The following is a 25568-nucleotide window of genomic DNA, read 5'->3' as shown; positions in this document are numbered from 1 at the left end:
CACCCAGGTATCCCTGCAACCTTTAATGGCGTTGGATAAAAATTTTGATATGGCTGTTTTACTCAAATGGGATAACGGGTGTGGTAAATTTGCCTCCAGGAGGAAGTGACAAACGCAGCCCCAAGGGCAAAGAATTTGCGTTATGCAATTGGCCCAATCTTCACCAATAAATTTCAATAGAAAAGCTGAAAATTTTGCATCTTGTTAAAACCGGGATTTTGCGCAGAATTTAAAAGTGCCGTTGGAGGTTAAAATTGAGCCCGTGATCCCCTACCCAATCTCAAACGCAACGTGTATCCCGAAACACCAACTATAGGGCCAGATCAAGGTTTTGAGATAATATTTGATTAGAAAAGTCCACAAGTCAAAATAAATGTGCCTTCGAAGGTAAACCGACATGCCCAGGCTTAGGCGAAAGAGCCCTAAATTGGGGAAATCATTCATTTTCACAGATTGGTGTTTTATTAAATAGGTTGGCATGTTGCATCCTCTTTGAATGTGGATGACACAAGTATCTTGGATCAAGGAAGGTGAAAACCCACCTTGGGCATTCCTGCCTAGGTGTTCACCAAAAGAAGGTGAGTCTTAAAAGTTGTCTATAATGTCATCCAAGGGTTTGGCTCTGGAGCTTGTTCTCAGGCACAAATTTATCCGAAAGGGTATAAACGCATAACGATTTTTCTGGAGGGGTGTTTCACCCCTCCTATATCTCCCCTCACCCTAGCCCCGCTAGAATTCGTTAAAAAATTATATTTCCCATTGAAAAATATCATTTTTGGTATTTTCATTGAGGAAAAAATGTACAAACAAATTACTCCCTCGTCCAACACTTAGAAAAATATATATTGTCCTCCCCCCTAACATTTCTATGAATTGGCACCAGTGAATGAGATAATAGATATTTTGTGCAGAGTTTTTTTGTTGATGCTTAATTAGTATAAAGAACAAAGTTGCAATGTCGAATTCCTGGTAGTTAGACCCCAATTGAAGCGATTCTCCTTTCCCCCTGGCTCAGGTGTTTATCCACCTCATTGATATAGATTAAACAAAAGAATAAACTAAATGGAATAAAACAAATAAAAATGAAATAAATTAAAACACTGAAAGATGAATTAAATAGCTTAGTCATATAAAAGATTTTTATTGTTGGGGAGAAGGTTATCTGGGGTTAAGTTATATTTACAGGTTTTCGTCATTAAATAAACAAAAGTACTTACTTCCTTCGAATTTTCTTACTTTTTCTTTGGAAGAGGGAGGGAGGCAAATTTTGAGAGAAGTTTAGATTGAATAATCAAAATAGAAAGATCAAAAAACTCTAAAAATAATGATGAAATATTAGCATAGTCAAACAGTTCGTGGTGACGAACTGCAAGTAAGGAGGGATTTACTGCATTTAGATATTATTCTAGCCGCAATATACGAGGTTTTCTAATCTTTATTCAGACTAAGTTTTCTAGGTTAAAGTAATTTTTCTATCTCACGTAGTATTGGTAGTTAAATAAATCTATTTAAATGCTTCACATACTATATTACTTGTCAAAAAGTATACCTAATGTATATCTTAGCCTATTTTGAATTTTTTCAGACAATACCCATGTTGACAATGTGTTAAACTCTAAATACGTGCCCAACACCGTGTTCAGCTCGATTCTAACTCGAAATTATACAAAAAACGTTTGTGTTCTCAAAATTACGTTTGAAAATTGCGTTTTCAGATCAATGTAGCCTGAAAACGAAACGAAAGAAATGTGTCTTATTTGTCGACCTGATAATACTGCAGAATATGTTCTCATTTTCATTTCTTTTTGTTGATTTTCTTTACATAGCTTTGTTTTTTTTTCTCATACCCAATCAACATCATGTAGCTTCCTTCCCAAAAAGTGTCATCCTATTTCCGGATACATTGACTTTTGAAAGAGTGACTGCTCCCGCCAAGAGTAAGGAAAAAAGTTGGCACAGTTTTTCCCATCTTTGGTGAGGCAGACCTTCACTTTTTGTCTCACTTTTTTTACGTCTACATGCCCCAAATAGACTGACGATCTGTCTAGGCCCAGAAGTCGAACATAGCGAAAGTGATTAAGGTCTGGCATGGAGATTTTGACGGTTGTTAAATATCGTGATTTAGCGATGTTTATTTGGTACAAGACCAGAATTTTGGTGGCTATTAGTCTTTTGCGTTGTTTATTACTACTTTTTCCAACGGGTTTTTTTTGTTACTGCTGCGTCTTAATGCATCCAGACTGAAAATTGTACTGTGACAACAATTAATATTGTTTGTAATTACTAGATGTATCATTGTAAAGCTGAATCTGTATTTAAAGATTAGTGTAGCCTGAGCAAATAAAGCCAATTAGCAAGTGATTGAGAGTGCAAAGCGACGCCATTAGGACTTTCCCCTCCAACTGGCCGTTTTTATATTAAAAGATTGATTTTCGACCTGTAATAGTGCATGGCCCAAGAAAAGGCCCTAACAGCAGTATCCCCTCTAGCCTTCAACCCACAAATTATTTTTCCACGAATGGTATTGAAGCATTTCTGAGATTTCACATTCCTTTCTAATATGTACAAAAAAAGTTGGGTAAACAAAAACTTCAATTTTAACAATTTATGCAATGTGCAAATGACGCTAGAGGCGTTTGATGGGTGTAAGGGATGGAACTTTAGGAGGTTTGTCTTGTAATTGAAGTGCACAGAGGTACAGGATGGAACTAAGAAGTAGGTGTAATTACTTCTTTCGAAATTGGTCTCGTATACATCTATAATATATATAATATATACATCATACATCTATATCTATAATACATAATACTGGTTCACCCCTTGCGATCGAGAGTCCGTCCACTAGGTCTACACCAGAAGGCTGTCCCGTTTGAAGTTTAAGACACATTTTTTTTTTTCATTTAAAGATCATGTATTCAAATTGCAAGCCAGAACCAAGTAAATTTAAAACATACAGAATTCTTTATTTCAAATAAGCTAGCAAATTATTGGAAACATTGGCGTCAGTCAAATTTACTTTACGCACATAATTGAAGAACTAGAATCGAAATTAAGCTTGAAAAGTGCTGTGCAACGAAAATATTTTATCTCTCTAATGACTATTGGGATTATTGTGGTTTAAAGCATAGTAATAAAATAATTACTGTAGTAACCATTTTAGGACACCAAAAAAGGGAAATCCCAAATATTGGGGAACTTTTCAGACACCGTGCAATATGTGACGTTGATTTAAAAAAGCGGAAATAATCTCAGGGACTACGTATTAACTAGTAGGTAAGCTGAGATCAGACGTTTGACTCAAAAAGTAGGCTGAATCATTTGCCACGAATCATTTAACTTTGATAGTTGCCATGAAATAAAGATGCTGTAAAGCTGTACACTGCTACCAAGCTGTTGCTTATGTCATGATTTATGAATGGGTACATCCATATGCTCGTGCACCAACTTTACAAAAAAAAATTCGTGCATACTTGATTTTGCACACGTAATACTATTTTATCCTCGGCTATATATTTTTATGTGTAACCAACGTCTATTTCTTTCTTATTTTTCCTTTTCGTTTTATTGTGAAAGTTTGTTTCAAATTTATATTGGTTAATTCCTTGACTGATTTCCGTCATGGCAGCTTTCAAGGGAAATGTTAGTGTCAAATTCATTGTATTATAAAAGTTTAAAATATGTCAATCAAAATCCCGTTCCTGTAACAGCTGTAACATTCTCGTGGTCCTATAAATGTTTTGCTCAAAAATACTTAAATACGTTGTTGTGGATATTGCGGGACATCCTCCTTCTCGAGTTCCGCCCGAAGAACTCTCAGGGAGATTTCGTGAAATTTAGTCTACTCTGCAAGAAAACTGTACAAAGTAACCCATTTCGGTGACGGCTACACCTTAGCAACTCGCTCCTATTGGTGAACTGAAATTGCACCACTTTCAGGAATGTTCAATTCTTTGATGATTTACATCGTACAAATGGGTTCGATCATAGAGCAGAATGAAAATTTCGTTCGTTTAAAGTGTATACAGCTCTTTGTCTTCGGACTGTTAGTTTAGCTGAAATGTTTACTTCTGAATATATGGAGCTGGTGGCCCATGGCCTCTTATAGACTAGACATCCTTTTGTACCACGATCATAGTAGGAAATGGTGGTGCATTCCCGTCATTGCCAGGCATTTTTATAATGTTTGTAAGTGATATCTTGTCTGCTCAGCTATTTGCATGGTATCGAATGAACTAAACATGAGATGACGGAACAGTACAGCTTGAAGGCCTGCACCTTGTCTAGGTGAGATTCAATAGTTCTTACTGCAGTGGCAAGGTACTTGAAAGTTAGAGGTGGGTTATCCTGTCAATTAAACAAAAGACTTCTGAACCATTGAGATAGCTTTGTTTTCTCGCAAACTTTTTTTTTAATTTCGTGGCTGCCATATCCTTTAAAATGTTTTCTCCAACATATTCAGCATCGCCTGCATTACTGTACTGAAATGCTGAGTATCCTCTCTCAAGGATACTAGTGGAGTGGTGCACGTAACAATCAGCTTTGTGCCCATCAAGTCTCTAGACCCTCTTGAAGCAATGGTTTCGAATTCTGCATGGTTTCGCTAACCAGGACCAAAGAAGGCATAACAGCAGTCATAACAAGATTTCGGTTACGTTTCTGTTATGATCTTACGTTTTACCGGAGTACCCTTGTTTTCATTCTCTTTATTAAGTTATGATCTCTAAAAAAAAATCTAGAAAAAGTGTGGTCCAGTTGTGGTCAGTTGATGCGTATAAAAAGGTGCTCCTGTAATATACTGTACTGCTCTGGATTTTCTCTCCTCAGCTAGAAAATTGGTCACATGAACAACTGTATCACGAATAATCCCTATCTAAAAAAAAAAAAATTAATTGTAGTCGCAGAGGGTTCATTCTTCAAAAGATGGTAGCTATCATTCCGACCATGGTATAAATTTCAACAAGATCGTTTAATAAGAAATTGGAAAATAATTTAGAAAGCTCAGAAAACGAAAGTTGAAGAAGAAACACCGAAACAATGGCCAGAACACCAAGCAAGAACAAATGAAAGATTATCCACAAATTAGATTGGGCAAGAAGTCTGTCCCCAGCGATTAACGCAGCTTGTCTATTGAACTGATTTTTGTTAATATGATTAACAACTTAGAACGTATTAACAACTGACAGCCTTACCAAATTGTCATAGAAACATTAAATAGCTCCCGGCTATTTTATAGAACGACTTAGCAAGTCAAAGCCTTAGAACTGTTTCTTCTTAGGCAAAGAACACGCTATTTTCCTTTTGTGTAACATTTTAAGAAGAAAAGAAACAGCCATCCACTGAGCTCAAATGATCATGGGGGCTATATGAAACAATAGACAATAGATGGCCACACAGAAAGACACTTTTGACTGTGCACCTCAAATCGCGAAAATCAAAGGGTGGGGTATACTAAATCTGGGTGGGGTATTCCTGGGAACAAATTCTGGAAGTTCTATCCACTAGTGAAAACATAAACCCCTCGCTCCACCAAACTTTTCTTAATATACAGAAAACCTACGCACAATGATAGATATTTAAATTTTCATTCATGCCACCCTGTTTCGGTCTTTTCTTTCTACTGGCCGCAGTCCCATTTGTTGTTTTTCATTGTCTCTTTCTATTGGTTTTTGTCATAGCTGGCCAATTTGGCGTAAGATCCTCCATACTTTTACGGGGTAGTTCAAGAAAAGAGATTCGGTGAAATTTTGGATGTATTGTTAAACTGATTTTTTCTACCATTTGGGAACAAGGCACATTCATGTTGCAATTTCCTCAGTGTTCAACAATTTTGGCTTATTTTCCTCTATTAATTAGCATGTCTGGGATTGTAAATTCTACTTGGCAGTCATCGACTTAAAGATGTCTTTCCACCTAAAGATAAGGTATAATCAAGGACGTGAAAGTTCGTTTCTTCTTCTTCTCGTAGGATCATTCGGAGACGCTAATCCATATTCTTTATCCAATTCCTACCCCTGTGGCACCTGAGGTTAAACCTGTCCCGTGTTACCGAGCAAAAGTTTTTGTATATAGCCTAAGCCCGTTAATCTGAGCAGACCCGCTATTTTATTCTAGTGTTAGCAGCGTCAACGTTTTTGATAAACTTAATATTATACGGCTAGAGGGATATTCCCATGAATGTAAAGATACAGTTGTATGTACCTTCCGATTTAAAAGCAAATGAAATGAGAAGAAAAGGGTTAATAACTTTTGATAAGGATACTGAAACTATAATACGAATAAACTTCAACTGTTTCAATCCTGGAATTTATCTTTCGGCAAATAAAAAAAAATGAAGATAAGGAAAAAATTCAAGGAAACCCACACTTTAAACTGTAAAATACACACTAAAAAAGAAACAGGTAGGCCTAGACATTAAAAACACACACATATAAGTTTCGGTTGTTTAGACTGAGTGTTTGTCTTGTTTTTTGTTGTTTTTATAGGTTTTTTTGTTACTTGCATTTTAATTCTTTTTTTCTTTTTTTTGGGGGGGTGAAGAATTATTCTGAGCGCGAATTTGGAATACTCGGGATCTATTTGTGTGGTAGTTTTGTTGTATTTAATTATTAGCCATTTACATGTTTCTGTACATCTTCTATATTTTAATATAAATTAATACAGAAAACACAAAAACTGTTTTTCGTCGAACACTAAACATGCTTTTTTAAGCCAATAAGGTTAATCTAAAATATTCTTCAAAAGATTTTCAATGCTGAGCTTTCTCTTTGAATTTTCTAAACTGATTGCTTACAGACCTGATAAAATTGGCCTCTGAACAGTTTAAATGTGCCTGCTTGCACATATTCAAAATTAAATATCTGAAGAAAACAATTATTACCAAAATGGCATGTCTCTTAGCAAAAGAATGAAACTGAAAGATCTTATTATTCCCTAAGAAAAACAGACTAGTTTGTTTTTTTCTTGTTTTTTTTTTCGAGACAGAGAGAGAAGCAAACCGAAATGGATTCTCTGATGAATGTATAAGTCATAAGATGCTATATCATCCACGATGGAATAGTCTGGAGAGAAAGACTTCCTATTCTTAGTTTTAGTGTATGGGGAAAAACTCGGTCCCTCTGATAGAGAAAGATAAGAAATCTCTTTAGGCTTTCTCTCTTATCCTCTCATTAAGTTTGACCGTTAGCTGAGAAACCATTCATCTTTTCAAGAGAAGAATTAAAGCTAAAGATTAAAACTAGGTTGCTAATTGAGGCCGTATCCAGGGAGGGTGGTATAGGGTTTGACCCCTCCTCAATTTTTTTCCAGCTTTAAAAAACGTAACAAAGAGATTTTAAGTCTTTTATACCCCCCCCCCCAGAAAGAAATCACGCATACCATCGAACGAAAGTCCTGGACACACCCTTGCTGTTGATGTTTTTTTCAGCTGCATAATTTTATATGCATACAAAAAAAAGTCGTTTTCAGACACGAAATGTAGAAACAATAGAAATTTGTTATTGCTGTTTCAGCAAAATATGACACTAACCTAAGGATGTCAACATTTCTGGGCTACTACAGATAAATGTAAATGAATGTCGTGCCCCCTTAGACTATAGGGCAATTGAGAGCCATCGGCTCCAGAGCCAGAAGTATTTGCATCCAGGCATTATTTCTTTCTCAATGCCTGTATATCCAAGTATCGAACAGTGATGGATTATTCTGCTTGTCTGGCTTGTCAATATAGAATCCCATTGATGAGAATTATGACAAACGTTGTTGTAAGATAGAAAATAACTTAACCAAAATTATATATTTGGTAAAGAAGATGTTTTGTTTGATGGGACAGGCTCTGTTTTTGCCCAATGTGAAAGTTTTCGTTTAATTCAGAGTTGCTTGATTTTACATTGCATCTGCTATGAATAATGGGCCTATGCCCCCTCCATCTTTCTCCACCCTAAGTTCACCAGTATTCTACCTCTTCTGAAACAGGATAACCTGATCATTTAATCCCACAATTTTAGGGATTTGTTTTTGTTTATCTATAGTGAAATACCTCACAGATAAGTAAAAAAGAAACAGTATTTTTATACTAATAAAAAGCTCTCAATCAAATAAATTTTCAAAAGGGGGGCATCTATGACCTTAGATATTGGCTTGTCACCAAAATATCAAATCATTGGCCCTCAATTTGACACTTGACCTTTAAACGAAAGAATTGGCTATTGACACTTTTTTGCTAATGTTGTTATTTCTGTATCGGCCCGCAGGCAAAGGGCTACCTGCGGGCTCGTGTCCTATGATTTCTCTAATGCTTAGATGTATATCTACATCTTTTAGAATTTTGCAAGATTATTATTATTATTTAAGAATTAACGACGCTTCTTGACTACTAAGGTCCCTGCGTCGGCCCTGCAGTGCATTCCTGCAGCGTGATTCGATCTCTGGGTCCCGTATTACCAAGCTAAGGTCAAATCCACTGCGCCACCACAGGACTAATTTTGCAAGATTTTTTCTTGGGTGGGTGCTTTGAATGATACAAAGAGGGGAAATGCCACTCGCTTCTCTTATGTGGATTTCTCTTGAATTTATATTGACTTATCGTTACAGAAGTCTTCTATCGATTCATTGGAAAAATCATAAAGGAGCTATTTCGGATTTGAAGTATTTTGAAATTAATCGCATTTTTAAAAGAAAAATTTGCAGCTTGGCAATCCTTCTTGTTATCAGATTAATCGACGGAGTTCAAATCCTTGTTGCAAATATTAACGAACAGATTTCCAGTTCGTTTTCTTAATCGGTCAAAAATAGCTTGACACATTTCTGGCAAATAAAACAGTTTGAAAGCACTGGAAACTTTTCCGTGATTTGTCAGATTTTGCTTTTATTTCAGGCAGGCCTCCTTTGACCTACTTTTTCTTTAATATTTTAGATCGTGAAACTTTGAAAGATCAAAATTAATATCGTATTTTTGTATCAACTTGGGAACTGAATTTTAATGACGATGAATATTTTTTTTTTCTACAATGGATACTCAGACCTTCAAACAGGATAATCTTAAAACTGTGTAAAGTTTTCCAAATAAAAAAAAAATTATAGAAACTGAGATGAACATTTGAAGAAGGAAAACAATATTTTACAAGCTGGAAAAAGTCTTGATCATAAGAAAACGGAATGCAACTTTTTGTTTGGCTGCCGGTAGTGGTTTTTGGTTATCATTCTGTGGTATGTGACGTACCACCCCAGAACCTCACTGAATATATGACAAAAAGTGACAAATTTTTCAAGCTGAAATAAAAACAAAGGTTTTTGCAATCTTGGCTACTCCTAAGACATTCCCCTTCCTAAAGAATTTGCCACCAATTTCTTAGTTGGAATAAGAGTACCTAATTGTATAGGCGAAAACTAGAGACTTCATTTCCAAAAGTCCTGGAAGGGTGGTTAGGGAATAAAGAAGAGCAGATGGTCCAAAACTTCTTGGAACTTGACTATGTTTAAATTAAGTGTTTCTAATTAAAATAAATAAAAAAAGATTTGTAGTTATTCTTACTTTTATAAGAGAATGAGTCTGATTTTACTTTCTATCCTTAATTTTTAATTGCATGACTTTGGTTACCATGACAGAATAAACGTTTGTGTAAGTAAACAATGGTTAAAACCACGAGAAAAAAATTAGAAAATATGGACAATTTATCGCTAGTTGTAACAATTACAGAAAACAGTCATGAGACTAAGGTAAAGCATAAATAAGAGAAAACATCAATTAATAGTCAGATTATATGCTACTTTCAATGTAGGACTTAATGTAATTGCAATTTTACAAACAAGTTCTTCATATACAGCTTCAACTGTACTTCTGAAAAAAAGTACTTTAACTCTATTATTTTCAAAGGTTCTCCTGAAAGATTTTAACATGTACGGGGCACTTTCTGACTGCAATTTCATCTCATTTAAGAACAAGAAAATAATTGCCCAAGGATATTAAAACATGAAATAAAATGATACTCTGATATTGTATAGTAGGATTTCTCTGCCTTTCCACCCTTGCAGAGTCCTTAAGATAAATGATGCATTACAAGAAAAGGGAGCTTAAGCTAGGCCATAAATTTGGGACTTTGGGGGGGGGTGTATTTTCATAATCTAAGAGGTAACTTTGTTGTTTTCTACGATTTGTCAATTAAAATATCAAAAACGGTGTTGGTCAAGATCTAGGTAGAGAGCAAAACAGATCTAGTGGGGTAATTTCCCTCCTGTTCCTACCTCTAGTTAATGTTCCCTGGCCCAAATCGTTCGTACCATATGTTTGAATCGTAGTTCACATGCGTCTATCACAGCCCAATCTTTCTCCTGGAACCTCTTCAGACCTTCTGGGGAACCTTAAAGCTTCAAAGAACTGCGTTTGAAAAACCCTGAATCTATACTCTGGCAGTAATATTATATTCCTGAATACTGCACTGAATACGGAGTTTCACAAAAACCGACAAAGAGAAGTAGCATTTTGAAAAAAAAAATTAACAATAGTAATTATTTATCTGTTGCTACATGTTCCTTTTCCAATTAAGTTAAGTCTTGATCCCTATTAAATCGAGTCCTTTGACTAAATTGGATATTATCAATTCTAGTATTTCTCTGACAAGACCAATGGGAACCTTTTGTTCTTGTTGATTAAGCCATTTTGACTACACTCCTGTGTAAACGAGTTGCATTACAACCTGGAAGTTGAAATAGCTGAAGACAATACAGTTACGGTAATTCCAAAGGCGCTATGTTGCCATTAGGGTAGGAAATTACCTGGTGCAGGAGGCTTTCGATTTCTCTTAAAATAAAACAAACAGTGTTAAAAAGTATTTTTCGACTATATAATGGTAAATACTAGATTTTGTATACTGAAATATCCATCCTTTTCTTGTCCATTAATTTCCAGACGTTTAGTTGTTTTAAAGAGCTCTGTCTGACTTTTCCCAAAATTTCAGCCTCCTACGTACCACATTGATATGAAGAACGTATCCCAGATTATTTTCAGGGGGCGGTTACAAAAAAACTTCATAAAACGCATCAAAAATTTATTTACATTCATTTCTGTTATTTTGTACAAGTCCGGCAAAATTTTCAGGGGGAAATTCCCCCCCCCCCCCTCGGATACGATCTTGATTGATGTTTAGTGTTTTTTTGAAACGGCAGTCGCTTTCTATTTCCTGTTTTGAAAAAGATTTCAAAATGAAGCTTTAAAAAACGCCTTATCTTGAAGGGATTAAAAAAATCGGTACAAAAAAACGATCGTAAATATCGTAATCTTTAAGACACCGCAATAAATGGAAATTTTAACAGCACAGCGGCAGGAAGTTGTTACGGATATGTGTAGGCCTAAGAATCTATCGTGCAGATTCACCTGTTAGTGACAAAAAGTGATTTGCATGTTCAAGAAAGAAAGGCTTAATGATAAGAATTGGTTGCTCCTCCCACTTTCATGACGAGAATTGTACCTATTTGGAATAGGGGTGTCTAAAAAGTTAGCAAAAAAGTGGTCAGCTTAGCATGCCAAGATATTTGTGTTGGCAGTTTATGAGAATCATTTTGCGGTGAAACATGGGAACGCTTACGCAAAATTTTATTATAACATTGAAATTAATTATTCGGGTTTCTGAAATAGATACTGCATATTCTTGTTTTCTAACCTTATGGCTTAATTATACATTATTTGTGTGACAAATGACGTGATTTACCATTTTGTGATTGATGTAACTTTGTTTAAAGGAGTAACGCCCTAGTCTGGAAAATCAAGTATACGATTATTGTGATTCTACTCTCGCTTATAAAGGTTTTTGTTTTGTTTGGAATACAGGAATTCATGATCTTTTCCTCCATATTGGACATATTATTTATTCCATGTCTCAGTGCTATTTCACATTATACCTAAGGTAATTATACAATTTGATCAATTTCATTTTGCATACTTGTTGTTTTTGTAATTACATTTTTGCGGGAGTACCCAGAAGGCAGTTTCGTTTTTCATACCCCCCTCCTTCTTCCCAGTACAAATTTAAAATCTTCAGTAATACCAATTATTCTGGTTTATAGAACGACTATTTAAAAGCCTTTCTCGTGATTAAACATCGTCCCAAATCGAGTTAAGCATCTTTTGAAATAGAAATGTTCAAGAATTGTTACTAATTTAATGCATAATTCAGTTAGTTACATATGGCTGTCACGGCTACACTCACTCGTCAAGGGGTTGGGCATCGTCTGTTGTAGGGGTAAATGTGTTAGTAGCTCCTGCCATTCTTTCGAGTCTACGTTTGTATACATTTTCAGTTTAGGTGTAATGACCAACCCAATGGGTGCAAACCCAAGGGTTGATTTGTTTAGTGGTGGAAATGATGAGCTGCTACTGGGGAACCTTAAATCAACGTCTCATAGATACGCAGTGGCAATAGGCAATTTTGTTTTAAAGGGTTTAAAGGCTCGAAAATAGGAATTTTCTTTTATTTATTTGTATCTGCTCATTTATTATGCTTATTCGCATCAGTTTTGTATATGACTTTACCAGTGTTGAAATACATATATACGTACAAATATTTTATCTCCCCTCCTGTCTTAGCGTGTCCTGGTACATGAAGGGACCCAGTGTATAACCTTTTCATGCTCAGTTAGAGGCTATATATACCCAAAATTTTTGCAATTAAGGGCCATGGAAGACGCTATTGTTGCGTTTGCATTTTTTGATACGTTAAAATTTGACAACTATGTTGGTAAAAGCAATAAGCTATTTTAGCTTCTGTGGGCGTAACAAATAAAATCTCTGTCGCTTTTGAAGCAGATCTTTAGGGTAACCCCGATTTGTCAATTAATAAATATCCTTTTATTTTGATACTATTTTATTAAAAGAATGTTGATTTTATATCAATAGGCTATTGCTAAGCTCTTTTTTTACCAATATCATGTCTCGTTTATTGTACTTGGAAGTACATTTTGGGTATTAATAATTTTTGTTTTATATCGAACTTTATTACGTATATGAAGTAGTTGAAACTACAAAAAAAAAACAAATAGGTTTATAAGTTGTTTTTTGTTTTGTTTTTTTTTTTACGAAAGGTATTAATTTAGAGTTGCACCGCAGAGCCAAAGAACGAAATACAGTTAAATTATTTTACCCGATGAAAACAATAGCATCAAAATTTCATTTTACTTTCCCAACAGGAGCACAATTCATTTCAGTAAACGTCAGATAGTTGCCTATTTCACATCTGTCCCTTCTACTATTTAGAACACTAGCATATTCATATTGCATTTTTATTGACTAATTCCTTTTCCTCTCTCCTACATATAAGCCTTTCCCTTTGAGTCATAAAAGGAAGGGAAAAGCGAATAACATAGGAGGGGGACAATGACCGTACCAATGAATTCTACAGTAATGGGTTTGTAAATATCCTCATAGGTAGCGATTTAGCAAGCAGAGGAGCTTTATCTTCAATAAAAGAGGGGGAGGGGGCTATTAGAAATGAAGACAATAATTTCTTAAAATGTTTAAAATTTCCTCGAATCTATTGAGAACTTCTAAATAGTATTTTGTGAAATGTTTCTGAAATTGTCAATTTTGTTTCTATTGTGAAATGCTGCTATTAAAGGGACCATAACTCCTAGACGTTGCTGGTAGTTATGCCAATAGATTATTCTATTGCAACACATAATTTTACTTGAAGGGACTGCAAAAAGGTCCACTTCACATACACCAGAAGTAAAGTTTAATATTTAAGCTTGATTCTCGTTGGAAGGATTTTCATTATTGAAGAACTTGAAATCAGCAAGAAGAATCACTTTATGGATAAATGATGATATACCTTTTCATGGGCACTCATAAAAGTGTAAGGGGGAGTCGTTTAGAATGCTAAACATGCACAAAGAGTACTAGACTTTGAATTATTCTAGAAGAAATAGAGTTTTCTTAAAATAACATTTTGGATTGCCTGACTTTGGACCCCCCCCCACCAATTATTCGTTAATAATATTTCTTAGAAAGTTAGTCTTCTTCCATATAAAAATTTAAACTACAGGAAATGGCTAGGCCGCGATCTATTTTTCTGGCGGCAAGTCCAACCTTTTAGAAAAAAAACAACTTGGAAAGTCCCTTTCCATTTTGCCGGCTTCTGAAGATTCGGTGATGCCGCGAGGATTCGAGAGTTCTCAATAGTTTTTCTTAAATCCTTCCAGTCAAAGTTTTCAATCTTATTCCTTCTGTCAGAGCAAAAGGGATACCTTAAGTTGCGATAATTACAGCAGCTTGAACACGCAACATATTTACTGAAATATTCCACTGTTTCAACTTGATGAAAAATCCAAACCTGCAAATCTATCATTGGCGAAAAGCCGCTCTCTGTTCCCGCCTATAAGCATTTTGCCATTGGATATTGCGAACTAAAAGGAACGGCAAAGAATTTGCAAAAAGGCATAAGGGAATGCGCAAGGTTTGTTCATCTTCTCTCCGCCGCCGTTGTGTTTTAAATCTGTGCAAAAATCAAACTAGATTTAGCTTGCCAATATTCCGTCGGCTTTCCATGTTCTTCTAAGTCTTAATTTTTGTGGAAAAGATTTTTTGTGAAACTTAAAATGAATGGAATATGTTTTGCATAAATGATACCGCTTAAAATAGGGTGAGTCATCATATTCTAATTGAATAGGTAAAATGTGTTTGGAATACAGGGTGTTGTAATTCAAAAGAGTTGAATATAAAAAAAAAATTTCACATATGGACTCATGAGTTACATACTCAAAAAGCATGATAGAGCCCAATTTTAGTCCGTAGTTTTCTTTTTTGTATTTTTTGTTTTCTCTGTTTGTCATTATTACCTGTAAGCTGAACTAAGTCTTTTTGTTTGTTTAAACGTACCTTTTTCCTGTGGACTGAAAAATAAGCCAAATTGACAAAATTAAAAAAGTGAAATTCTATGCAGAAAATTTTTGGAATAAAAAAAAATGGACAAAGGCTATTAAAACACAAAAATGTTGTCTAAAAAAGAACAGATATGCGACGTCATGGTGACAAGAGTGTAAAAACTGAAGGCCCAGACTGCCTGCCTTAGAAGAGAAGGGAGTGGAGGGAGGTGATGCCAGACCACGGGCCGAAGCCCCGTGATCGGTAATGGGAAGAACCCAAGGCCGTATCGAGGAGGGGGCCCAAAGTTTGAAACCCTCGGAACTTTTGTCTGACTCGTAAAAACGCAACAAAATGCATATAAACCAATTTTTTTAAGTTTCCTTATGTAAAAAACGAAAAATACCCCTGTCCCCAACAATAATTCTGGATATGTCCTTGCGAGGACCGAAAGAGTGACTGAGCAGAGGAAGGCATCAAAAATCTGGTGAAGTCGTCTCCTGTCCTTGTATTATTGTATATTTTGGTACTTGTTATCCTGGCCCCTCCTACGAAATGAAGTTAGGCTAATCCTAATGAAACATGTCAAAATATGATGAAAATATAAAACTTTATTTAAAAAAATGGAAACTACAGAAGAAAATGATGGAAAGCATTCCACCCAGGACCCATTATGTTAAATACCTAATGACGTCAACATATTAAGTATTTAACAAAAATGTAGGTACTTGTCTATTACATAAAACACACTCGAAAAGTGAAGTTTAGTGACGATAAAATATGATGAAAATAAAATACTTTAAAAGCAAAATTATGAAGGTCCTTTGTGGATTATTGAATTGGGAGCTTCAGCGTCGGCTGAACGTTTCAAAGACAAAGAAAAGTTCATTATTAACGTGATTCTAGTTCATTATAATTCGTTATCAACGCGATTCTTGAGGACACATTTTAGTTTGCTTTGACTAGTGATAGAATAGTTTCTCACCATGGATGTTCAAATAAAGATTTGTGATTTGTCAAGGACCGAAGAACAGTCAATTTGATTTTTCCATGATAAGGGGTTGTTGCCCAAACCAAAACACTGCGTCAATGGACACATCATGACTTTGTACTCTTACGAGAAGCAACATTTTTGGAAGTGCATCACTGGGCCATATCTGAAACATTTTTTCTAAAAGTAAAATACCAATTTTTACTGTAGTTCGTTTCATCTATTTCCGAGTTAACGAATTGTTGTCTGGGGTCTGGTGTCAACAAGAGCTAGGGATTTCTAACAAACGGGTTTCGATCGGAATAACTACCTCCGGGAAGTGTGCGTGTTTTTTGTGCAACAGGAAAACCGTTTGCAGACCGTCGATAGGAAAATCTTCCTAAAAAAAGTATTCTATTTTCATCATTTTTTGTTTTCTTTTCATTAGCATTAATCAAACATCACTTCTCGAGTGTGTTTTACATAATAGACAAGTACAAAAATATACCTAAATCGTAGTTTTTCTCAATGAGACTAAGCTAAGTATAACCTACTACAGACAGACAAACCAGTTTTTCTCAGATCATACAGCTCAAGAACTTGAGTGGGGTCGGGATATTTAACAAATACTTATAATTCCCCTTACACTTAGCCAGCCCAGTAAGAGACCTTTACCAACAAGCCTTTACTTTCCGGTTTTGCAAGCTAGCCGTACATTTCCATTGTTTTAGTTCATTTTGTTTCAATGTTGTGTGTAACCAGTGTTGTCTTAAAACTTATTTATTAAAATACTGCTGTCAGGGTTCTATCGAGGATTTTTTTCGGGGGTGTTTTACGCAAGGACTTTTTTTTGGGGGGGGGGGTAGACAAAAAACGCAAAAAATTGCTAATATCCATTTTTGTTACGGTTTTACGAGTCAGATAAACATTTCAGGGGGGGGTCAAACCTCCTGCCTGGGTACGGGCCTTGACTGCTGTTGTTTCCCAGGTGCATAGATATGATTAACACAAAGATAGACAAGGCGGGAAAACAAGTTAAAAAGTAAAAAAAATACCCTAAAAACGATGGAGAGTAGTAGCTTACTTTGAACACGTCCCTATTAAATTAAGAATGCTTGATGATAGTTAATTACCAAATTATCTGTGCCTCCTATGTAATATCCCTAGAAAAGGTTGGAGGAGCTGTTTTGAATTTTCGCCCATTATGAAATCAATATGTCAACTGTCATAAATGAGGTCAAATTCTAGTCAACAAATCGGAATCATGCTCTGACCCAGTGAGCGTAAGCATAGAGCTGAATGGTCAAGGGAAAATAATGTGTCTTACGTTTTTTGTTTAATTTCTTTTTGTTTTGTTTTTAATTGACAACTGTCAAAACTCGTCCGAAAAAGATTATTTTAAGCACTTAACTATGCTATATGTACTAACTATACTATATGACTCTGTAACATTATATTACCTATAGATGGACTATATATTAACTTTACTACATAATTCATACTATAACTTCGGGAAACAAAACCTGTTCCGGTATTAAAAAGGCCTTAATTTCATTTGACTTCGGCATCCGGCAGTTAAAATTGTAGTATGGACAAACCAGTAATTGTTTTTTTCTTTTTTTGGAATATCAAAGAAACGATGATATTTTAGTTACCCTTTTTCCTTACATGGGAGGTTCCTTATAAGATAATCAAGAATGACCGAAAAATATAATTTCTAAAGACAAGAAAAGCCCTGCCCTCTAATCCCATCTGGCTCTTTCAATGTAAAAAAAATTTTCAGGTGAAATTTGTCACTCTTTACTAAGCCAACCCTTTTTCGTTGACTCTGCTTGTAAATCAATCAAGGCGTCGATGAAAAAATCAAATTCTCCCCTTCCTCCCTAAAGCTATCCACCTGTTTGTCACTGTTCGTAGTCACGTGTTTAATGCAAAGAATCACAACTATTTAGTTTTTAGCTACAATGAAGGAATTGATTAGCCTCCCCCTTTTTTCCCAAAAATTTTCAGGCCAAATTTTAACGAAATTTTCTTTTACTAATAAAACTTGCTATTTATTTAAATCTGACGTTTCTCACTTTAACCTCTGTAAAATTATTAATTATTTCGTCCCAATTAAGTACTTCTAATTCTTCGCGTTATGTGTTCATTAGCGCTAAATGGTTTAGTCGCTCCTGGCTCATAGTCGATCTGAGTTACGCTAATATTAATTTAAAGTTTACTAAACGACCGCTCATTACTCGCTACTGACACTGCAATCGCTAATAATATTTTATTGGCAACTATTACGTTTTAGTTATTTGAGATTCTTGTCTCTAAGATTTCTGCACTTGGAGCAAATGTTCCGCCTGCTTTCCCCCTAAAACCACTTCTGACCTTACATCTCGAGGGAGGGGTTAAAAAACAGACGAGTATTGCATAGTACGTTATACAGAAGAGAGAGCTCTCATTTACCCGTAATATTTAGTCCTACTAAGACAGGTTGGGCATCGGTATTTTTTTTTTCCTCGCTATGTTCGCTCCTCATTTTCTGAGTCTGAGTTCAATAGAAGTCATTTTAATAGAACAGAGACTGTGTTCCATTCTGTGTAGAGTTCTAAACGACAAACAATCCCATTTTTATGTATTTGCTATTTTCATGACAGAAACTGTATTTTGCAAAATAAATTTTCGCAGATATAGCCATGTATTAGGAATTGTGGGTTCTATTTGATGCCAAATAAATTGATCATAAGTTCGCCGAAATTTCAGACGAGCTAAACTCTTGTGCTAAACTCAGAAGAAATGAAAGCATTGGTATTGGGAATATAAATAATTTTTTTAACTAATATAAAATAAAAACCAATTTTACGTTAAACCCAAAGTAGATCAGACCCAAAATTCCACCGCTTCCTCATGGAAAACCGGAAATACATAAACATGGTAAAATTTCTTAGCAAAAAAATAAGACGCCTTTACGTAAAAAAGCTTCATTCCCCCTCCATCCATACATATAGGCTACTGGGAAGCTTTTGTAGGCTTTCTCAAAAAAATTTGTTTACAAAGAAAAAGTAAAACACCGTTGCGCATATTTCTTTAAACTCTGTTTTCTAATACAAGTCAACACGCAGAATTTGCAAAGTTCTATGAACTGTCACAGAAAATCTCCTTCCGAGGCAATAGCTTTTGTTCCCGTTTTGAAACATCTTCTCAGGTGTTAAGAGATTATTTGGCCTCAAAGAGCCAATTCACAGAGGCTGATATGTAGAGCAGTGATGACAATATGTGAAGAAAAGGAATAAGTAGGAAGTTGATAGTCTGTTCCTGAAATATAACTAGGACATGTGATAGGATGTGATTTCTCGAAAAAGTAAGTTCACGCTGGAAATCACTGCCCATAACGACTGCTAAAATCGTCAGTCTAGACACTTCACAGTATTTTGTACCTCAGTCATGGTTTTCTGAGGCAGAATGTGACATCGTTTTGTTAATGGTGAAAATTATACCTTTTTCATTTGAAAATATGATTGGTATAGTAATAAGAACAATGAACTTTGAAGCTTTTAAAACAAGTTTAAAATATTAATGCTTTTAACGCTAAAATTGGTGGCAAAGCATATAAATATGCACAATCAATAAATTCAAATTTAGTATAGAAAGTCTATTGGCGATAGATATGTTGCCTGTAGTAGTAAATAAATATTTACTATGAAGGATGCCTGTGGAAAAGAATTGGTCGGCATGAAGTTGTGGTAGTTACAAGTAATTAGAACGAACTCTCCTTCCCCCCAAGAACTGTCCAAGGACTCCTTCAGCAATGAAATTGTCCTTAAACACCATAGAATGCTCAAAATCTAGATATTTACGGCTAAATAAGTACTACTTTACGGTATTCTAGACAAGTCTATCCCAAGCAGTTTAGTCTCAAATTTATGGATTCTTAAAGGAGATAAGATAGTTAGAACTGGAATGTTCTAAAATTTTGTGCATAAAAAACTCCAGCCCAGAAATGTACAGAACCAAGTACAGCTGCAATCCTAATAGAATTTGGAGAGGGGTGGACAAAAGATTTCCCGGACTTTTTCTTTTGCACATACAGCAGTAGTAGTAGTAATAGCGAACAATTTTATTGAAAATAATCATTTTTTATCTAATAGCACAACAAAAGCGGAGCTTGCGAGGATGTACTAAAATAAAAAAATAAAAAGTATAAGAGCATGGAGCATGAGACCCTTACCGAAACCAACATAAAAATAAACAACAAAACACTACAATATAAAACCACAAAACAACACATAAAAAATACAGAAAAATTACCCCCTGAAAATATAATTAATCTTTTTCGAAAGTATACCTACCGAGCAACTCAACACGTAAATCAGATTTAAACTGGTTGAAATTACCATTATCCTCAATATCAGTATAAAACCCACGCAATCCGGCTGCAGGCGTTATATTAATTTCACTATAGACCAACCTCATGGATTCTCGGTTCCCCACACCACAAAAAACTTGGATAGTGTTATCCTGGATCAAATGGATTGGACGAAGTAACGAGGGGAAAGTACCAAGCCATATCGATGAACAATACAAAATATAAGGGTTAATAAGTGAAAAATATAACAACCGTAAAATATTTGGAGGGGAAATATAATTTAAATTACGCATCATACCTAGGTCACGCGACAGTATTTTAAGAATCTACTTCACATGGTCCTTAAATGATAGGGTTTCATCAACATTAATTCCAAGGTACTTAGTGAACCGTGCACTTTTGACAATTCCCCGCTCTGATTCAGTTCAGTGATCCAAGGATAAAAATTCGGAGATCTAGAAAAAATAAAAAATTCGACTTACCTATATTCAGGTCAGGGTAATTGATTTCTAGCCATGTGCATATCTTGCTCATTGCTGCATTTAATGCTGACATAAGCAGTTGTTTCGTAGGGACAACACACATTTGCGCTGTGTCATCCGCAAATGAGGGCGCAGTGACCTGTGTTTTACTCGGACAATTATCAACAAAATCTGTAATTCTGGGTAGGACATTAAAATAAATCTGGTAGATCATTAAAAAAAAATTAAAAATAGAGTAGGAACCAATACGGAACCTTGGGGAACCCCACAATTAAATTTCATGTAAAAAAATTTCATGTGTAAATGAACATACTGCTGTCTACTCTGAAGATAATTACGAAGCAAACTTAACGTTGCACCCCTTAGTCCATAAAATTCACATTATACCAAAAGCGACAATAAGATCTCAATCATGGAAGTCAAATTTAATCCCTAGCTGGGCTTTTGGGGCTCCCAGACACAATCTGACCTTTGTGGGGCAGGAGGATCCTTAAGTTCTTGTTATCAAGACATCCATCAGAAGCGGTTTTCGAATTGTGACCAAGATGGATGTGACCAAGGTGGATGTGCTTGCCTTCTTTGTGTGGAGCATGGGAATGAACTAGAATGTTTACTGAGTAATTGCCACAGACTGGTAAATTTATGGTCAATTCTCTCAAAGCCTGGTCAGGTAAAAAAAAAATCAAAGGGATGTACCACTGCCTCGAGGTATTTTGGAGTCTATTTCTGGTGACCTAAATTGTTGTAGGAAGATTTATAGATAAAAATTTGGAGGCACGGATGAGAGTTATCTAAATATGTCGAGAGTTTTGTTTCTTTTGTTCATTTTTGTGTTTGTTGTTCTGCATGTTGCCACTGGCTTTTAAAATCCTTTAGAAAGGCGTGGCATGACCGCTATTTTCAAAAATGCAATTGACTTCTTTTTAATTTTGGAAGAAGGTGTTATAATAGTACCTCATAGTTGCAGTCAGATGACCTAGAAATCCCGATACATCACTTTTGATGGACATCAAACGTATTTCTGAGATACGTGCTTATAGTGTCACTTGATTTAGGACAGTAATATTGCGGTTTAAAAAAATTTGAATTAAAAAAATGTAAGCAAGACTGGGGGAAATTTGGAAGTGATATAGATCCAAGAGACCTACTTAAGGCCTAGAAAAGGAGGCTAAAAACCCTTGTGTAAGATAAGATAAGATTTATTCATCACGAAACACACATACACTATTACATTTTAGTATTCCCCCAAAGGCTCTTTGGCATGTAAAAAAGGGGAAAATAAACGAGCCACTTACTCAGAGAAGAAAAAAAAAATTAAATAATCACTTACTCACAGAGAGAAGAGCAAAAAGGAGAACAAAAGAAAATATAAATAAAATCAAAACTATAGAAAACAAGACTAAATAGACTAATAGATTGAATAGACTAAATTAATTTTGTAGATGTGTAGATAAAATAGACTCCAATGAAATAATAACGAAATATATATACATATACATACATACACGCATATACACATATAAAAATAGATAAATAATTTCTAAGAAGCCAAAGGATTTTTAATAATTTTTTTTTAACAAACCGAATGAATGGCACCTTCGATCTGATTCGGGCAACTTATTCCATACAATGTGACTCGCAACTAAAGGAATCGCAATTAAATTCTGACCTTACACAAGGAGTAAAAGGAACTTGAATATGATTTTCGGTATTGCGAAGCTTATAATTATTCTGATCAGAGGTGAAAGATGGCGGAACACTTAGGGGATGGGGGAGGCCACCATGAAACTGAGAAAAAGTAAAACATGCACACGAAAGAATATACAGTGACTCGAGATCAAGTAATGGGATAACTCTCGAACGGTTATTGAACGGAGAATATGTGACCCCATATTCTCTGAATGACCATGACTGAAATGAGGAACATGGTTTAAGGTGTGTTCGTGAATTGGTCGGGTAAAACCTTGGAGGGTCTTAGGCCCCATGAAACGTAGAGTTAAAGATTTCATTAATTTTTTGAGGTTTATAACAAACTCCTAACAACTGTTCTTATTTCAGAGAAGGAACTTGACCTACTATCTTCATAATTCTTAAAAATACAAAATCTCTAGAAGTGTCTCTTTTTACCTCTCTTGAAATTTCAGGTCAGGTTAAACTCTTGAGTAATTAATCTTCTAATGGTAAAGTAAACTCCTTGAGCCAATTAAAAAAGATATTTCCCATAGTTGAAAATTACTGATTACGTTTTCAGAAAATTTAGACGTCAATCTAGTGCGACAAGAAATCTTTGATAAACATCTTCAATTCTTGTTCGTTTTATTCATCAATCATAAAAAGCACAGTTGTCTCTTCTAATAGATTTACATACCTGATTGAAGTTTTAACCCTCTGGCAATTTAATACAATTCGTATACCTTACTCGGTCGGCAATCCCATCTAAGGTAATTACAAAATAAATATGTTCCATTCTTTACCATTTCTTAGGCAACCACCCACCATAGATAAGCTCAGTATGCCACTAGTCCTTTGATCAGTTTAACTAGCATATTTTATCCATCTGTTGAGCATTTGCTATAGAAATCCGATGTGCAGTGAGAGAACAGAGATTTTTAAGTATTCTTTCATAGCGTTTCCTCCTTCAGGCAATCAGAGTGAGTTGTGTGCCCTCATGTTTGTTTCATCGACAGATGAAACAATGGCACAAGGAGGGCAAGCTCTTCAGAAGGAGGTGAAACTGTTCCGTAGTGCAGCAAAATAGTCTATAAAATTGTTTTATTTGAAGTACTTCGCCTCATTTCAATTGAAGATGCTATTTCACTTGTTTCAGTGATATAAATCTACCATAACACCTCAGTTTGGTAGCTCTGAAAGCTTTTCTTGGTTATTCAGATCACTTGAAGAATTTTGAAGAAGTTAATTTATGGATTTTGCAGTTCAAACGAAGCTGCAAAAGTAATATTTACTTAATAACTAAGCAACGCACAAATCATGTGGTAGAAACTCAGTCCATTAAGCTATTGTCTGTAGCGGCAGTCTCCAAGTTTGGTCTCTATTCAGAAACGACATCATGAATGTGCGTTATTGGTTCATTCGCAGTTTTATATTGCAAAATAGCCTTTACCAGTAGCTCCATTTAGTTTGTTGTTGCTTCTACGAGTCAAGAGCATCAGGCCCAAGTTCTTTTTGACCTCTGGTAAACAATTCTTGGAGCGAAAGATTCTTAGTTCAGAACACGTACAGTGACTGCAACACCCCAAAAAATCAGCAATTGGCTGATTTCCATTGACTGTTCAAATAAGAAACAAACTCATTCTGTATGTGTGGCAGTGGATGTATCTTGCTTGAGATGACTGCTGTCCGACTTAAGCCTGTACTCCTTTGAATACCTTGTTCTAGCCAATTCAGTTGACCCTCATTTGATTTTAGTTACGATTCTCATTATCATCACGACATGAAGGGCCCTGATTTACTAGAGACTTGGTTAATAGTCGAATGCGGTTCCTCTTTTCCACGACCTTTGCCTTTCTTCAGCTTGAACAGTGACTAGATGTCGAAGGTACAGACCCAGATGCCACTTTGCTAAAGTTGTGCCATACCACTCTGCTGTCTATGTTGAGTATACCCTTACTATGCTGTGTAAACGTATTGTTTACACAGCGTAAACGTAAAAGTATCTGTCCATTTCCTTGGTGAATTATGCATGAAAGGAATTCAACCTGCAGTTTTCCAGGCCAAATGCCCACATAACTAACGACACCAGAGACAAACACCTTGTCGGTAGACACAAAATATTTCAGGCAGAACTACTGTGAGTAATAGCCAAGGTTAAGCCAGCGAGACGAGGTTTAAGGGCACTTCTTTTTAGCTCTGGCAGGGTAAAACTTTCAGCTGGAGAGCCTGAAGGCCCTATGAATATATCCATGGTATAAACAAATGTTTGTACATTCATTTTAGTAGCTGAAGTATAAGCTGGGCTGATGATGGGTGCTGGAGTAGCAGCGTGTATCTAAAGAGTTATTACTGTCGCTTCAAAAGTAGTTGTTGTCTTTTGGGCATTAGAGGCACGCTCACTTCACCTTCTTCGGCTCTGGCGTTAGAGTTTCTATTGCTGCCTAGACGAGAGCTTGGATAGGTTAATATAACCTAACATGAGGTCATTTTTTAGCAGCCGAAATAAGAGTTAAGTTTGTGAAAAAATTCACCCAGGCACATAATAGTTATCCTCCACATGCTCCCGTCCTAATATTACACTTTTATGTTTTTATGCCTTAAAGTTGACCATCGGAGGGTTGGACTATTTCTGAAACTCCAGGAGATACATTTAAAGGGAGAGGGACGTGTTAAAGGCTATTCTTGCTTTGAGAGGGCTGTATTGATTGTTTTGTTGTCGGTTTGCATAAATAAAGCAAGACTGAGAATTTGCTCCTTCAAATTTGTCAGACACACTTTTTTTTAAATATATGTGTGGATTTTCGGTCCTATTTTTAAGAATGGATATATTAAAACATTTTTTTACAAATGAAAGTAAAGGGCAACGTTAAAACTTAAAACTAGCAGAATTTTTTCGGTAATTGCACGGATTATATTTATCAATTGTCTTTTAAAATATTTGAACTGAAAATTCTACTGTTTGAAGCAAATGCAACCTCTCCTTCTTAAAGCATTGTGATACAAAAGTTAGTTATTTGGTTACGTTAGTACCTCTCATTTGGTTAAGTCTTATTTGGTTCTCTTATTTGGTTAATTGGTACCTTAACAAATTTCTAGATTTGTAATATTATTCGTCTTTTTTCACCTTTTTCAAACTAACACCCTCCTTAGGAAATAAAATCCAATATAAGCATCCCTCCACCATCGATATTTTGTTTTTTCCACCAATAAAATATTCTATCTGGGCAAAAAATGGAGACCCGTGAT

At 35.5% G+C, this 25568-nt stretch overlaps 1 protein-coding gene across 4 annotated transcripts in view; it reads left to right on the top strand.

The window, feature by feature from the left end:
- LOC136030302 (zinc finger protein rotund-like) overlaps positions 1-25568 on the top strand; it is a 257373-nt gene that overhangs the window by 3147 nt on the left and 228658 nt on the right. The window contains exon 1 of one of the 4 annotated variants that reach the window (XM_065709178.1): positions 11562-11894. The exons of 1 other annotated variant lie outside the window; for it this stretch is intronic. The gene's annotated coding sequence lies outside the window, so the exon portion shown is untranslated. Of the gene's footprint in view, positions 1-11561; positions 11895-14441; positions 14625-25568 lie in introns of those variants that run through there. 2 more of the 4 variants (XM_065709180.1, XR_010618239.1) reach the window with 2 other exon arrangements.

This window comes from Artemia franciscana, chromosome 8, assembly GCF_032884065.1.
Source record: "Artemia franciscana chromosome 8, ASM3288406v1, whole genome shotgun sequence".
Lineage (NCBI taxonomy): Eukaryota > Metazoa > Arthropoda > Branchiopoda > Anostraca > Artemiidae > Artemia > Artemia franciscana.
Note: the sequence above shows the minus strand (reverse complement) of the source record. Positions and strands in the feature narration are given on the sequence as shown.